The sequence below is a fragment of the Erinaceus europaeus genome, chromosome 2, assembly GCF_950295315.1.
Source record: "Erinaceus europaeus chromosome 2, mEriEur2.1, whole genome shotgun sequence".
Taxonomy (NCBI): domain Eukaryota; kingdom Metazoa; phylum Chordata; class Mammalia; order Eulipotyphla; family Erinaceidae; genus Erinaceus; species Erinaceus europaeus.
The window spans coordinates 168,024,873-168,040,088 of record NC_080163.1 but is presented as its reverse complement, the minus strand read 5'-3'; the positions used below and the strand labels follow the sequence as shown (position 1 = coordinate 168,040,088).

General features: G+C 43.3%; 1 long non-coding RNA gene and 1 other non-coding gene across 3 annotated transcripts in view; both read right to left on the bottom strand.

Moving 5' to 3' along the window:
• Positions 1 to 1,153, bottom strand: part of LOC132537010 (uncharacterized) — a 276,883-nt gene extending 275,730 nt beyond the window's left edge. For both annotated transcript variants that reach the window (XR_009548521.1, XR_009548522.1), the window contains exon 1: positions 1,068 to 1,153. This is a non-coding gene — a long non-coding RNA (uncharacterized LOC132537010). The remainder of the gene's footprint in view (positions 1 to 1,067) is intronic.
• A 13,593-nt stretch (positions 1,154 to 14,746) lies between these two features.
• On the bottom strand, positions 14,747 to 14,853 carry LOC132537209 (U6 spliceosomal RNA). The gene has a single exon (XR_009548671.1). It is a non-coding gene; the product is annotated as a U6 spliceosomal RNA (small nuclear RNA).
• Positions 14,854 to 15,216: the final 363 nt, after the last annotated feature.

Genomic DNA, 15,216 nt, shown 5'->3' with positions numbered 1-15,216 from the left:
CGACCCCCTCCTCTCCTCATTTCTGTCTGTCCTATCCAACAATGATGACATCAGTAACAACAACAACTACAACAGGGGATTTGGTTGGTAGTGAAGCAGGTTAAGCACAAGTGCACAAGCAGAAGGATCACCATGTGGATCCCGGTTTCAGCCCCCGGCTCCCCACCTGCAGGGGAGTCGCTTCACAGGCAGTGAAGCAGGTCTGCAGGTGTCTATCTTTCTCTCCCCCTCTCTGTCTTCCCCTCCTATCTCCATATCTCTCTGTCCCACCCAACAAAACAACAATAACTACAACAACAACAACAAAAAAAACCAAAGGGCAACAAAACCGAATAAATAGATATTTAAAAATAAAATAATAACAACAATAAAACAAGGGCAACAAAAGGGAATAAATAAATAATTTTTTTTAAAAAGCGGGGAAAAAGGGAACTGAGCAGTAGCGCAGCCAGTTAAGCCAAGTGGGGCAAAAACGCAAGGCCTTCTGAAGGATCAGAGTTCGAGCCCCCAGCTCCCTGCTTGTAGGGGAGTTGCTTCACAGGCAGTGAGACAGATCTACAGTTGTCTTTCTCTCCCCGTCTGTCTTCCCCTCCTTTCTCAATTTTTCTCTGTCCTGTCTACAGGATGACATCAATACTAATAAATACAACAACAATAAAAAAGGGCAACAAAAGAGAATATATAAAAAATAATATAAAAGAAAGGCAAAACAAACACTGAAATGCCCAGCAGCATATGGCTAGCAGGCATCTCTAGGTGATACTGACAGTCACTCCAGTGAAGATGTTGTAACTAGGGCGACACAGGGGCCTTGCTGCTGTCCTGTGGTCCACTGTGGGCTCCCCGGCCCCTAAGTACTGCACAGATGGGGGGCACTGAGCTGTGCCCAGAGCCAGCATGGATGGGCCCCGCAGTATCACCAGGACCACATGCATCTGCATGAACTGGGACCGCTGCCAGGTGGCTTCTTTGCACCATGTATGCTTAACCTGTTGTGCTACCACCAGGCCCCGAAATTTGATTCCTTAATAAATCAAAGATACAGTAAGCACATTCAGTAATACTACCTTAATATCTTGGACTTCATATCCTACCCTGTGGTCAGTGACTCTATTCTGTGTAAAATTGTAGGTCTGAATTCTTTCTGACTGGGCTCCTGTTCCAACCTGTTCAGAGATAGAAAGGAATTCACATTTTAACACAATCACTATCTTTACTACAATGGAAAAGGCACTTGTAAATTTTCTTCTAAGGATTTCTATTTCTGAAGGTCAGACACATACAATTGACAAGAGCAAGAGTAGAAGGAACTTAATTGTTTAAGACCCTTGTTATCTCAGGTTTACTTATGGAGTAAGAGTGTTTCTTTTTCTTTTGCCTCCTGCACTACAAATCCACTGCTCCTGGAGGCCACCCCCCCCCCGCCCTTTGTTGTTCTTTTTGTTTATCATTGTTGCTGGATAGGACAGAGAAATTAAGGGTGGGGGGGAGACAAGGAGTAGGAGAGAAATACAGACACCTGCAGACCTGCTTCACTTCTTGTGGAGTTACATCCCTGCAGGTGGGGAGCTCAAACCAGGATCCCAACCCCTAACCTTAAGCTTTGTGCCATGGGTGCTTAACCGCTGCACTACCACCCAGCCCCCAAGAGTGCTTCTTCAGTAGTTCCAATTCCAATCAAATCCAAATTATGAGTGGTCTGGGAGAAGGAGGCAGAGTGGATAAAGTACAGGATTCTCAGGCATGAGGTCCCAAGTTCAATCCCCAGTGCCACATATACCAGAGTAACGTGCAGATTCTCCCTGCTCCTCTCTCTCTCATTAATGAATAAATAAGATCTGTAGAACAAAAGAAAAATATCTCTGAAGATGGGTAGGTAGCACCATGGAAGAAATTAGAGCTTCTAAATTGTAGGTCCTGAGTCCAATCCCAAGCACTGCATATGCTAGAGCACTGCTTCTGTGCCCCTCTACCCCTTTCTGTAGTTCATGAAATTAAAAATAATTAAAAAGCTATATTTTACCCACATTAGTCCGTTCTCCAGCAAGTTTACTAATGTGTTAACTCAAACTTCTTTCTCAAGCTGTTTCTATTCAGGATTTGTATCATAACTCTCTAAAGAGAAAATTGGTTTAAAGGTCATTTTTATGAAATTTTTATGGAAATTAAGATACTTTCAAGTTGTAAAATAAAACATATTATTACATAGATTTATTACGACTCCCTGTGGGTTCAGAAATAAATAGCTCTGCCAAGACCATACTGCAAAGCGCAAGGACCAGCAGAAGGATCCTGGTTCTGGCCCCCAGCTCCCCACCTGCAGGAAAGGTACTTCACAAGCAGTGAAGCAAGTCTGCAGGTATCTGTCTTTCTCTCCCCCTCTGTCTTCCCCTCCTCTCTTCATTTCTATCTGTCCTATCCAACAACAACAACATCAATAACTACAACAATGTTAAACAAGGGCAACTAAAAAGGGAAAATAAATTAATTCATTTAAAAAACCATACTCTAATATTTTCTACTTATAGAGTCTAAGGTCAAGGGGCAAGAAAGGGTTTTTCCCCCCACTACATTTTCGATATTTCCTAGATTTTGAATTACATATGTATGTAGTTTTATTCAAATGTGTAAGTTCTACTAAAGTGTATGTATCATTTAAATAAGCAAAGTATGTATACTCTTGTTCTCTTCAGATTGTATAAATATTTTGCCTCTTAAGTAAGCAAAGTATCATAATATTTTAAATTATAAAAAAATAAAGGCTGCCACTGTCTGGGAGGTTGTGCAGTGGATAAAGCTTTGGAGTTCTTAGGTGTGAGGTCTCAAGTTTGGTCTCCGGCATCAGATGTGTCAGAGTGATGCTGTCTCCTTCTTCCTCTCCCCTATTTCTCTCATTAATAAATAAATCTTTAGAAACAAAAGTAAAACCTGAATGGTGTTGAAAGAGAATGTGGAAGCCCAAAATACCCAGATTTTTTAGTTATTTGCAATAAACCTTGTAGCATTTTAGTAAAAGTGGGTTGCATAACAGTAAGCATTATAGTAACTGTCACTAGTCACTTTGATTTAGATATCTTAGTTTTTCCTACTTTTGTCCTTTCCACTTTCACTACCCTTGTTTTATCCTGCAGTAGTGTAAGTGACAGTGCAAATGGCTCAACAGGGGTTCCAGCCAGCCAGCATGGGGCACAGCTCTGAAATGCATGTCTCTTCGAGAGAGACAGAGGCAGAGAAAACACTCCAGTTCTAGAAGTGTGAGGAGACCCCCCAACCTGGACCCACACCCCGCGCCCAGGCCTTCACCTTAGTCTGGGAGCCCGGCTCACCATGTTGCCCCAGGCCAAACTCCAGGTTCAGGATTCCAAACAGCCATCCCCCGAGGACCTTGTCGTGGGCCACACCGAGGAAGGACAGCGGGCGCACATTTCGGATGGGCAGGCTCGCGGAAAGTTCTCTGGGCCTGGCCACTCCGGAAGCCAGGGCAGGCCGGTGGGTTCCACCGGGGTCCCCTCCTGCCCAGGCGGTTGGGGTGGGCGGGAGGCACACTGCCTGGCCTCGAGCTGTCCGGGCGGGTCCTCACCCTCAGGGCGCTCGGAGCCGCAGGCATGGACATGCTGGGCGAGGCCCTGGGACCCCAGGACCCCTCTCCTGGCTGGAAGGAAAGGGAAGGCCGACTGCCCAGACTCTCAGACGGGGTTCCTGCGCTCGAGCTCCTGGAAGCCGAAAACAGCGGGATCTGGGGCATGCAGCCACCCTTCCAGGGTGTCCCTGCCTGGGGTGTGGGGTCTGGGGGCTCGCGCACACCTCCCCTGGGTGCGCCCCTGCCGGGGGTGCGTATGGCCCTTATCCGGGGACCACCCCGCTCAAGGCCGCTGGGTCCTGGGGGTTGGGGGGGGCGCAGTCACCTTTTGGGGTGTGCCTGGCCCGGGGTAAGGGGTCCAAGGGCGCTGGCGCCTCTGCGGCTATACCCCGACTTCGCCCCTCCCCCCACCCAGCACCTTCCTGGGCGGGCACGACACCCTAGCCTTCCAGGACGGGTGGCACTGGGGGCCACTTACTTGGAATTGAAGGAATGGCAGTAGATGGCCCGAGCACAATGGACATGGCCGCTGCTGTCCAGCACAGCACCGTGGTGACTCCGCAGCAGGACTTCCAAGCCAGGAGCCTCCACACAGTCGTGGCCTGGCGCTCAAGTTGCGGACCCGGGCCCCAGCGCTGGGGCCTATGGGTGCGACGCAACTCAACCCAATGCGGCGTGGGGGTGACGTGACGCGACGCAATGCAGCGTGGGGCTGACGTGACGTGACGCAACGCAATGCGCGTGGGGGTGACGTGACGCGACGCGACGCTACGCGCGTGGGGCGAGGCTAAGCAATGCGGCGTGGAGGCGACGGGGCCTCAGGGCGCGGGCCGCAGGGCTCCATGGCGCTGCGCTGGACGCAGCTGGGACAAAGAGAAGAAGAGAAGAAGGGAAGACAGGGGGAGAGAAAGATAGACACCTGCAGACCTGCTTTACCTACTGTGAGGCCAGGCCCCTGCAGGTGGGGAGCTGGGGGCTCGAACCAGGATCCTTAGGCTGTGCCACCTGCGCTAAACCCGCTGCGCTACCTCCGAACTCCCTTTTCTTAAAATGTTTTATTTATAAAAAGGAAACATTGAGTAAACCATAGGATAAGAGGGGTACAACTTCCAACAACGACGACAACAATAATAACTACAACAATAAATCAACAAGGGCAACAAAAGGGAATAAATAAATAAAATATTTTTTAAAAAAAGAGGGGTACAACTCCCACCACCAGAACTCTGTATCCCATCCCCTTCCCTGATAGCTTTCTTGTTTTTTAACCCTGGGAGTATGGACCCAAGGTCATTGTGGGATGCAGAAGACGGAAGGTCTGGCTTCTGCAATTGCTTCCCCGCTGAACATGGCCGTTGACTGGTTGATCCATACTCCCAGCCTGTCTCTCCCTTGTCCTAGTGGGCAAGGGCTCTGGGGAAGCAGAGCTCCAGGACACATTGGTGGTGTTGTCTGTCCAGGGAAGTCTGGTCAGCATTATGCTAGCATCTGGAACCTGGTGGTTGAAAAGAGTTAACATACAAAGCCGAACAAATTGTTGACCAATCATGGACCTAAGCTGGAATAGTACAGATAAAGTGTTGAGGGGATTCTTAAGAAATTCTTTAATAATTTTAAAATAGGCACAGGTGGTGGTGATCTCAGTTGAGCATGCACATAACCATGACTAAGAACCCAGGCTCAAGGCCCCAGTGCCTACCTGCTAGGGGGTGGGGTTAAGCTTGACAAGCAAGCAGAGCTGTAAGTGTCTTTCTCTCTCTCCATTATCTCCCTTCCTTGTATGAATTGCCTTGTTCTATCAAATCAAAATTTAATTGTAAATACAAATTCCTTAAAAATAATCTAAGCGAAGTCAGGATGTAGCACAGTGGGTTAAGTACACCGGCTCTCAAACTGCAGGGCATTTGCTTCACAGGCAGTGAAGCAGGTCTGCAGGTGTCTATCTTTCTCTCCCCCTCTCTGTTTTCTCCTCCTCTCTCCATTTCTCTCTGTCCTATCCAACTACAAGGACATCAATAAGAACAATAATAACTACAACAATAAAACAACAAGGGCAACAAAAGGGAAAATAAATATTTTAAAAATTTAAAAATATTTTTATTATCTTTATTTATTGGATAGTAACAGCAGAAATCAAAAGGGAAAGGGGAAGTAAAGAGGGAGAAGAGAGAGAGAGAGAGACCTGCAGCACTGCTTCACCATTCACAAAGCTTTCCTCTGCAGGTGTGGTGGGGACTCAAATACAAAATAAATTTTAAGAATCTAACTCAACTCATTTTGTGTTGATGGTGTTAGGGTTTAGAGACAGACTTAAGTTTGAATAAAATCTAGAGACAGGATGTAAAGTTCAAAATCTCAGAGCCAGAAAAAGAAATAGGGCTTTGCCCAGAACCATCCCTGCTACCTGCACGTTGAGACTGGCTGAAAGAAGAACAAAGCAGTAGTAATATAATATACCTTTGGAATATATATCCCTTGGAATATAATATCCCTTTGGAATATATATCCCTTTGGAATATAACATTTTTAAAATAGGCCTACTAGCTATCTTCAAAACAGAGACCCCAAATCTTCATCTGCAATATTCCAGCCTTTAGGTTTATGATTGGTCAACAATTTGTTTGGCTTTATATGTCAACTCTTTTCTTAGCCACCAGGTTTCAGATGCTACCAAGATGCCTACTGGACTTCCCTGGACAGAAGACTCCACCAATGTGTCCTGGAGCCCCACTTCCACAGAGCTCTGCCCCACTAGGGAAAGAGAAAGACAGACTGAGAGTATGGATCCACCTGTAAACAACCATGTTCAGCATGGAAGCAGTTACAGAAGCCAGACCTTCTACCTCTGCACACCATAACGTCCCTGAGTCCATACTCCCAGAGGCTTAAAGAATAGGAAAGCCATTGGGAGGGGATGAGATACTGAGTTCTGGTGGTGGGAATTATACCCCTCTTATCCTATGGCCTTGTCAATGTTTCCATTTTATAAATAAACCTTTAAAAAATAATAGCATATATAGAGAGTTGTATGCAAAAAAAATCAGTGTAAGCTTCTTTAAAAGCAAAAAAATGGGGGCAGGTGGTGGTGCACCTGGTTAAGTGCATACATCATAGTGCACAAGGACCTGGGTTCAAGCCCCTGGCCCCATACCTGCAGGGGGAAAACTTCACAAGTGGTGAAATATAGCTACAGGTGTCTCTATCTCTTTCCCTTTCTATATGCTCCTCCCTTATCAATTTCTCTTTCTATCGAATCAATAAGTCAATCCAGACATAGATAATTAAAAAAAAAAAGAGGCATCACATGCAGAGAAACTCCCCTCTCCCTCTAAGCTGAGGGGAGACATTTGCAGAGTTTCTTCTGCCCTAAACAAAGTGCTGGGTGAAGATTTTGCCTCTTATTTTGTATTTCCTCTCACCTATAAAGGAATGCAAATGGGAGGGTGGGGTATGTGGGGGTTCACTGGGTTTAGTGCACATAGTATAAAAGCACAAAGACCCATGCGATGATCTTGGTTGGAGGCCCTGTCTCCTCACCCGCAGAAGAACACTTCACAAGCAGAGAAACAGGTCTCTATCCCTCTCTATATACCCCCGCCCCTCTCAGTTTCTCTCTGTCTTAGCCAAAATAAATAAATAAATGAATCAATATATATATGGCTGCCAGCACCAGTGGATTCATAGTGCTGGCCCTGAAACCTGGTGATAAGCCCAAAAGAAAAAAAAAAAAGAAAGAAAGGAAAAATAAACAAAGAAAGAAAAGCCAAGAGAAAAAAGGGGGGAGTCAGGCAGTGGTATACTTGGTTAAACACACAACAATGGAGAGGGACCTGGATTCAAGCCCCTGATCTTCACTGCAGGAGGAAAGCTTCAAAAGTGACTAAGCAGGGCTGCAAGTGTCTCTGTCTCTCCCTCCCTCTCTCTCCCCCTTCCATCACATCTCAAGTTCTGGCTGTCTCTATCCAATAAATAAAGATAGTTTAAAAAGAAAAGAAAATTAAAGAAAGGAAAAAGTTAAGCTACTAAAAACAGGCTTTCCAGAAGCAGTTTGTTTCCACTCATGTGCTCTGTAACAGGGGACCTCAAAAAAGAGCTTTCTTATTTCAAATGCCAATTTGATGTAGACTTCTGTCATGTAAATTAATTTTTCTATTATTATCTTTATTTATTTAATGGATAGAAACAGCCATAAATTCAGAGGGAAGGTAGGTGATAGGGAAAGAAACAGAGACACCTGCAACATGGCTTCACCACTCAAAAAGTTTTCCCCTTGCAGATGGGGGCCAGGGGCTTGAACTTGGATCCTTGTGCACTGTAACATGTGTGCTCAACCAGGTGTACCACAATCAGGACCCCAGGACTATTTAAAATAGTATCCTGCCAAAAAGCAGTTAGCAGTCACACTCCAACGAGACTGTTCTAGCATCAGGAAACACTTGTAAACACCCCACACACACACACACACATGCACAGACAGGCTCCAGGGGGCAGAGAAAGCCAGTCTGACCTGGGAGTGAAGTGGGCAGGGCATACATGTGGCCCTGGATCCTTCCACCTCAGTGGGCCCCCTCCCCTCCTCTTTCAACCTTCTCAGTTCAGATGACAGATTTGCAAGCAAGATAAAGGGACCAAGCCAAGAAGGAAAGGAAGATAATAGAATATTAACAGGGGTTGGGCTGTAGCGCAGTGGGTTAAGCACAGGTGGTGCAAAGCACAAGGATCAGCCTAAGGATACCGGCTAGAGCCCCCAAATTTGATTCCTTAATAAACCAGGCCCCCAAATTCCTTAATAAACCAGGCCCCCAAATTTGATTCCTTAATAAACCAGGCCCCAAAATTTGATTCCTTAATAAATCAAAGATACAGTAAGCACATTCAGTAATATTACCTTAATATCATGGACTTCATATCCTACCCTGTGGTCAGTGACACTATTCTGGGTGAAATTGTAGGTCTGGATTCTTTCTGACTAGGTTCTTTTTCCAACCTGTGCAGAGATAGAAAGGAATTCACATTTTAATATAATTACTATCTTTACTACAATGGAAAAGGCACCGCAAATTCTTTTCTAAGGATTTCTATTTCTGAATGTCAGGCACATACAATTGACAAAGAGCAAGAGTGGAAGGAATTTAATTGTTTAAGACTCTTGTTATCTCAGGTTTACTTATGGAGTAAGAGTGTTTCTTTTTCTTTTTTTTTCTTCCTGCACTACAAATCCACTGCTCCTGCAGGCCATCACCCCCCCCCCCGCCTTTTGTTGTTCTTTTTGTTTATCATTGTTGCTGGATAGGACAGAGAAATTGAGGGTCGGGGGAGAGACAATGAGTGGGAGAGAAAGACAGACACCTGCAAACCTGCTTCACCACTTGTGAAGTGACATCCCTGCAGGTGGGGAGCTCAAACTGGGATCCCAACCCCTATTCTTGAGTTCTGTGCCATGTGTGCTTAACCCGCTCGCTGCACTACCACCCAGCACCCAATAGTGCTTCTTCAGTAGTTCCAATTCCAATCAAAGCCAAATTATCAGTGGTACTGGGAGGAAGAGGCAGAGTGGATAAAGTATAGGATTCTCAGGCATGAGGTCCCAAGTTCAATCCCCAGTGCCACATATACCAGAGTAACATGCAGATCCTCCCTGCTCCTCTCTCTCTCATTAATGAATAAATAAGATCTTTAGAACAAAACAAAAGAAAAATATCTCTGAAGATGGGTAGGTAGCACCATGGAAGAAATTAGAGCTTCTAAATTTTAGGTCCTGAGTCCAATCCCAAGCACTGCATATGCTAGAGTGCTGCTTCTGTGCCCCTTTACCACCTTCTGTAATTCATGAAATTAAAATAATTAAAAATCTATATTTTACCCTCATCAGTCCGTTCTCCAGCAAGTTTACTAATGTGTTAACTCAAATTTCTTCCTCAAGCTATTTCTATTCAGGATTTGTATCATAACTGTCTAAAGAGAAAATTGGTTTAAAGGTCATTTTAATGAAATTTTTTATGGAAATTAAGATACTTTCAAGTTTTAAAATGAAACATATTATTACAAAAATTTATTACAAATCCCTATGGGTTCAGAAATAAATATCTCTGCCAAAACCATACTGCAAAGTGCAAGGACCAGCGGAAGGATCCTGGTTCTGGCCCCAGCTCCCCGGACCTGCAGGAAAGGTACTTCACAAGTAGTGAAGCAGGTCTGCAGGTATCTGTCTTTCTCTCCCCCTCTGTCTTCCCCTGCTATCTCCATTTCTCTCTGTCCTATCCAACAACAACAACATCAATAACTACAACAATGTTAAACAAGGGCAACTAAAAAGGGAAAATAAATTCATTTAAAAACACCATACTGTAATATTCTCTACTGATAGAGTCTAAGGTCGAGGGTCAGGAAAGGGTTTTCCCCCCACTTCATTTTTCTCTATTTCCTAGATTTTGAATTACATATGTATGTAGTTTTATTCAAATGTGTAAGTTCTACTAAAGTGTATGTATCATTTAAATAAGCAAAGTATGTATACTCTTGTTCTCTTCAGATTGTATAAATCTTTTGCCTCTTAAGTAAGCAAAGTATCATAATATTTTAAATTATAAAAAAGTAAAGGCTGCCAGGAGTCGGGCTGTAGCGCAGCAGGTTAAGCGCAGGTGGCGCAAAGCACAAGGACCGGCATAAGAATCCTGGTTCGAACCCCGGCTCCCCACCTGCAAGGGAGTCACTTCACAGGCGGTGAAGCAGATCTGCAGGTGTCTATCTCTCCTCCTCTCTGTCTTCCCCTCCTCTCTCCATTTCTCTCTGTCCTATCCAACAACGACAACAACAATAATAACTACAACAATAAATCAACAATGGCAACAAAAGGGAATAAATAAATAAAATAAATATAAAAAAAGAAAAATAAAGGCTGCCACTGTCTGGGAGGTTGTGCAGTGAATAATGCTTTGGGGTTCTTAGGTGTGAGGTCGCAAGATTGATCTCCGGCGATGCTGCGGTTCTCCTTCTTCCTCTCCCCTATCTCTCTCATTAATAAATAAATCTTTACAAACAAAAGTAAAACCTGAATGGGGTTGAAAGAGAATTTTGGAATTGGAAGCCCAATTGGAAGCCCAAAATAGCCATGTTTTTGAGTTATTTGCAGTAAACCTTGTAGCATTTTAGGAAAAGTGGGCTTCATAACAGTAAGCATTATAATAACTGTCACAAGTCACTTTGATTTAGATATCTTAGCTTTCCCTACTTTTGGCCTTTCCACTTTCCCTACGCTTGTTTTAGCCTGCAGTAGTGTAAGTGACAGTGCAAATAATATATTTATCCCTTGCCTGTGATGGTCTCAGATTGCAGAGGAGCATCAGTAGGTAGACTTGAAGATAGGAATTTGCATTTAAAAACCACTACTTCTTAGCAAACCCCTTCTGGCACAGACACAGAGAGCCTAAACATTCAAGTTATTTATTATTCACAGCGGAGTATATTTTCTATATGTCCTGAGATTTTTACTTGGTCAAGAATAATGAAAAAACATTTTTAATATAAAGAAACCTTTAAAAAAGTTTTTTTTTCTTTTTTCTTGGTAAGAAAGAAAGAAATGGAGATGGAAAGGGGAGATAGAGTGGAAAAAGAAAGTGAGACACATTAAGATACTGTTTCACTGCTTGTGAAGCTTCCACCTGCAAGTGGGGATCAGGGGCTTGAACCTTGGTCCTCTCACACTATAACATGTGCACTCACAAAGTGACCTTTAAAAAAAGATGAATATATTGATGTATTTTAGTACGCCAGAGTTTCATACTTACACCAGAGTTTCATACTTACATAATTCTACTGTTGTCAACAGTTGTTTTCTCCTTTTAAATTTAAAAATGAAAAAATGGGGTCCAGGAGGTGGTATAACCAGTGGAGTGCACATGTTACAATGCACAAGGACTGAGGTTCAAGCCCAAGATACAACCAGCTGAGGAGAAGCTTCACAAGTGGTGAGGTAGCACTGCAGGTGTCTCTCTTTGTCTCCCCTTCTAGATCTTCTGTTCCCTCTCAATTTCTATCCAGGAAATAATAAATGAATAAAATATACAGGGGGCCAGCAGTGGTGCATCTGGTTAAGCACACAAATTACAGTGCATAAGGAACCAGGTTCAAGCCCTTGGTCCTAAGCTGCAGGGGGTAGGGGAAGCTTCACAAGTGGTAAAGCAAGGCTGTAGGTGGTTCTCTGTCTCTCTCCTGTTCTATCTCCCCCTCCCCTCCGTATTTCTCTGTCTCTGTCCAATAATAAATAAATATATTAATATATATATAAATGAAAATTGACTTTAAAATTTTTAAAAAATGAAATAGAAAAAGTGGGAGAAAGAGCATGTGAGAAACATCACAGTACCTGCCATCATGCCTGGTGCTCCCATGTTGTGTTAGGGCTCAACACCAGGTCTGCAAGCATGGTGATGTGATGTGCACTCTACTGGGGGAGCAAGCTCTGGATCCCTTCGTTTATTTATTTTTATGGATAGAGCACCACTCAGAACTTCTGTATGCTGGGGATCAATCTTGGGGCCTTATGCATGTGCAGTATGCAATTTACCAATAAGCTACCTCTCAGTTCAATGCTTATGATTTTGAGATAGAGACCTAAGCATAGATCTACCATCCACTGAACTTGGCTTGCTGTGTCTGTGTTGCTGTTCAGTGGTGCCAGGAATCAATCCGAGGGACTCCCATATGTAAGGCATGTGCAGAATGACTCTTCGAACAGTTGTTAAGTGATTCTACTAAATAAATCTTATCTGCAGTGTCCTGAGAGGTGGTGCAGTGAATAAGACATTGGACTCTCAAGCATGAAGTTCTGAGTTTAATCTCTGGCATTCCATAGGTCACAGTGATGCTCTAGTTCTTCCCTCACACCTTCTCATTAATAAATAAATCATTTTTTTCCTTTCCATTTTGTTGCACTTGTTGTTTTATAATTATTATGGTTATTATAATTGTTATTGATGTCATTGTGGATAGGACAGACAGAAATCGAGAGAGGAGGGGAACATAGAGGGTGAGAGAAAGATAAGACATCTGCAAACCTGATTCACCACTTATGAAGAGACAACTTGCAGGTGGGGAGCCAGGAACTCAACCCAGGTTCCTTGCACCAATCCTTGTGATTTGCATCACCTGCACTCAACCTCCTGCACTACCACCTGACCCCCACCTTTCTTTTTTCTTTTATTTAAATGTGTATATATATATATATATATATATATATATATATATATATATATATATATATATATATATATACCTGCATTCTTCTGTTATTTTGCTGTCGACACGTCTTTCTCTATAATCTTCTGGTAAAGCCTATCTCGAAGCACATGCAGAGCGATTTCTTTTTTTATCTGGGAGCGTCCTTGCTGGCATTCAACTACAAGCCCTGGAAAATTACCAAGACCAAAGACAGATGGGACTTCCCACAAGGCAAACTAAAACAGAACCAAGATATTTAAGACAAGCAAACATGAATCAGGAAATTACTACAAAAGATTAAGAACATTTTAGATTTAACAGGCTTTAGAAATGATACCTAAGGGAGCCAGAAGGTAGCACAGTGGGCTAAGCCCACATGGCACAAAGAGCAAGGACCGTTTAGGATCCTGGTTCAAGCCCCCTGCTCCCCACCTGCAGTGGAGTCACTTCACAGGTAGTAAAGCAGGTCTGCAGGTGTCTCTCTGTCTCTATTCCTCTCTATCTCCCCCTTCTCTCTCAATTTCTCTTTGTCGCTATCCAATAACAAAAAAAAAATAAGAAAGAAAAGAAATGATACATAGATTGCTATATGGAAAACTGGGAATTGTTATGCAAATACAAACTATTGTATTTAATGTGGAATGTAAAACATTAATTCCCCAATAAAGAAATTAAAAAGAAAAAGAGAGAAAGAAAGGAAGAAATGATACCTAGCTTAAGATGGTAATAACTGTTGACTCACCTGTAAAGAAGGAAGCTTCACAGGCGGTTAAGCAGTGCTGTTGGTGTCTTTCTCTCTACCTCCCCCTACGATCTCAGTTTCTCTGTCTTTATTCAATAAACAAGTAAAGTAAAATAAATCTTGAAAAAATACTTGTAAATGGTTGCTCTGATACTGATATCTTGAGGTGTTTCCTATATGAAGGCTGAATGTAGCAACACCTATGGATGAGGATGATTCTTTCTCCAAGTTCTGCCTCCCAATCCCACCCCAGCACATTCATTTACTTTCAAAGATCAACATACAGCAGGGTATTGTGACCCAAATGTAGATACACACGTTGTCTGTCTCAAGGAGAACTAAGTGAGCTTGACCCACTTCAATCATCAATACAGAGATGTTGAAAATAACATGTTTATATAGAGAGACCAATGCAAAGAAGCTACCCAGTGTCTTAAAAAAATTATAGTGACTGTTCTTTCCTTTGCCTTGGTTCTAAATTTTTTGAATTTGGAATTTAAATGGGCCTGGCCTACTGTTGAGTCCAGTTACCCGCCTAAATCTAGGCGCAGGTTGTTTGTTTCTTAAAAAGAAAACATAGCATAGCATGTGGCTGGGGGTCTGATCCTCCACACTGCAAGTGAAAACACAGGCAGGCAATGGGCGGGACTCCTTGCATAGAGGAGCAGTGCTTTGCATGTCTCCCTCTCTTGAAGGATACAGAATGGAGACTGGCAGGGAGGCCTCTCAGCTGTCCCATGCAGGTGCAAGGTTCTGGGTAGGATTGAACCCCAGGCACACTATTTGAGAAAAAATTTTAAAAAGACTTTGTATTATTTAAAAGATTTACAGTTAAGAGAACAATATTACCATGATTTTATTCAAAAAAGCCAATCTGCAGTCCTGGAGGCTGGCAAAGTGGTTGGAGTTTTGGACTCAAGCATGAGGTCCTGAATTCTACCTCCAGCATCACATGTTCCAGACTGATGCTATAGTGTTTTTCCTCTCTCTCTCTCTCTCTCTCTCCTCCCTTTCTCCCTCACTGATTAATAAATCTTTTAAAAGAGCTTCAGCATATGTAGAACCAGAGTTCAGACAGACCTGGGATCCCACACATACAAAAGATCTCTTGCCACTGAACCGCCTCCCAGGTTGCATTAACTGGCTCTTTAAAATATTATAATTACTTATATGTGTGTACATATATTTTATAATCCTTTTTTTGAAAAAATATGGTATGCCTCATGAATCTGTGTGTAATCCTTGAGCAGGGGCCATGCTAATCTTCTATGTATCATGCCAATTTTAGTATATGTACTACGGAAGCTAGGACTATATTATAATCTTATTTAAAAAGTGTTAAGAGATGGAGACAGTTGGAGTCAGGCAGTGGCACAGCGGGTTAAGCGCACATGGCGCAAAGCTCATGGACCAGAGGAAAGATCGCGGTTCTAGCCCCTGGCTCCCCACCTGCCCGGGAGTCCCTTCACAGGTGGTGAAGCAGGTCTGCAGGTGTCTGTCTTTCTCTCCCCCTCTATGTCTTCCCCTCTTCTCTCCATTTCTCTCTGTCCTATCCAACAACAACGACATTAATCACCACACAATGTTAAGCAACAAGGGCAACAAAATGGAAAAATAAATAAAAATAAAAAAGAGTGGAAAAGAATAGACAAGAAAAAAAGAAAGGGAGACAATG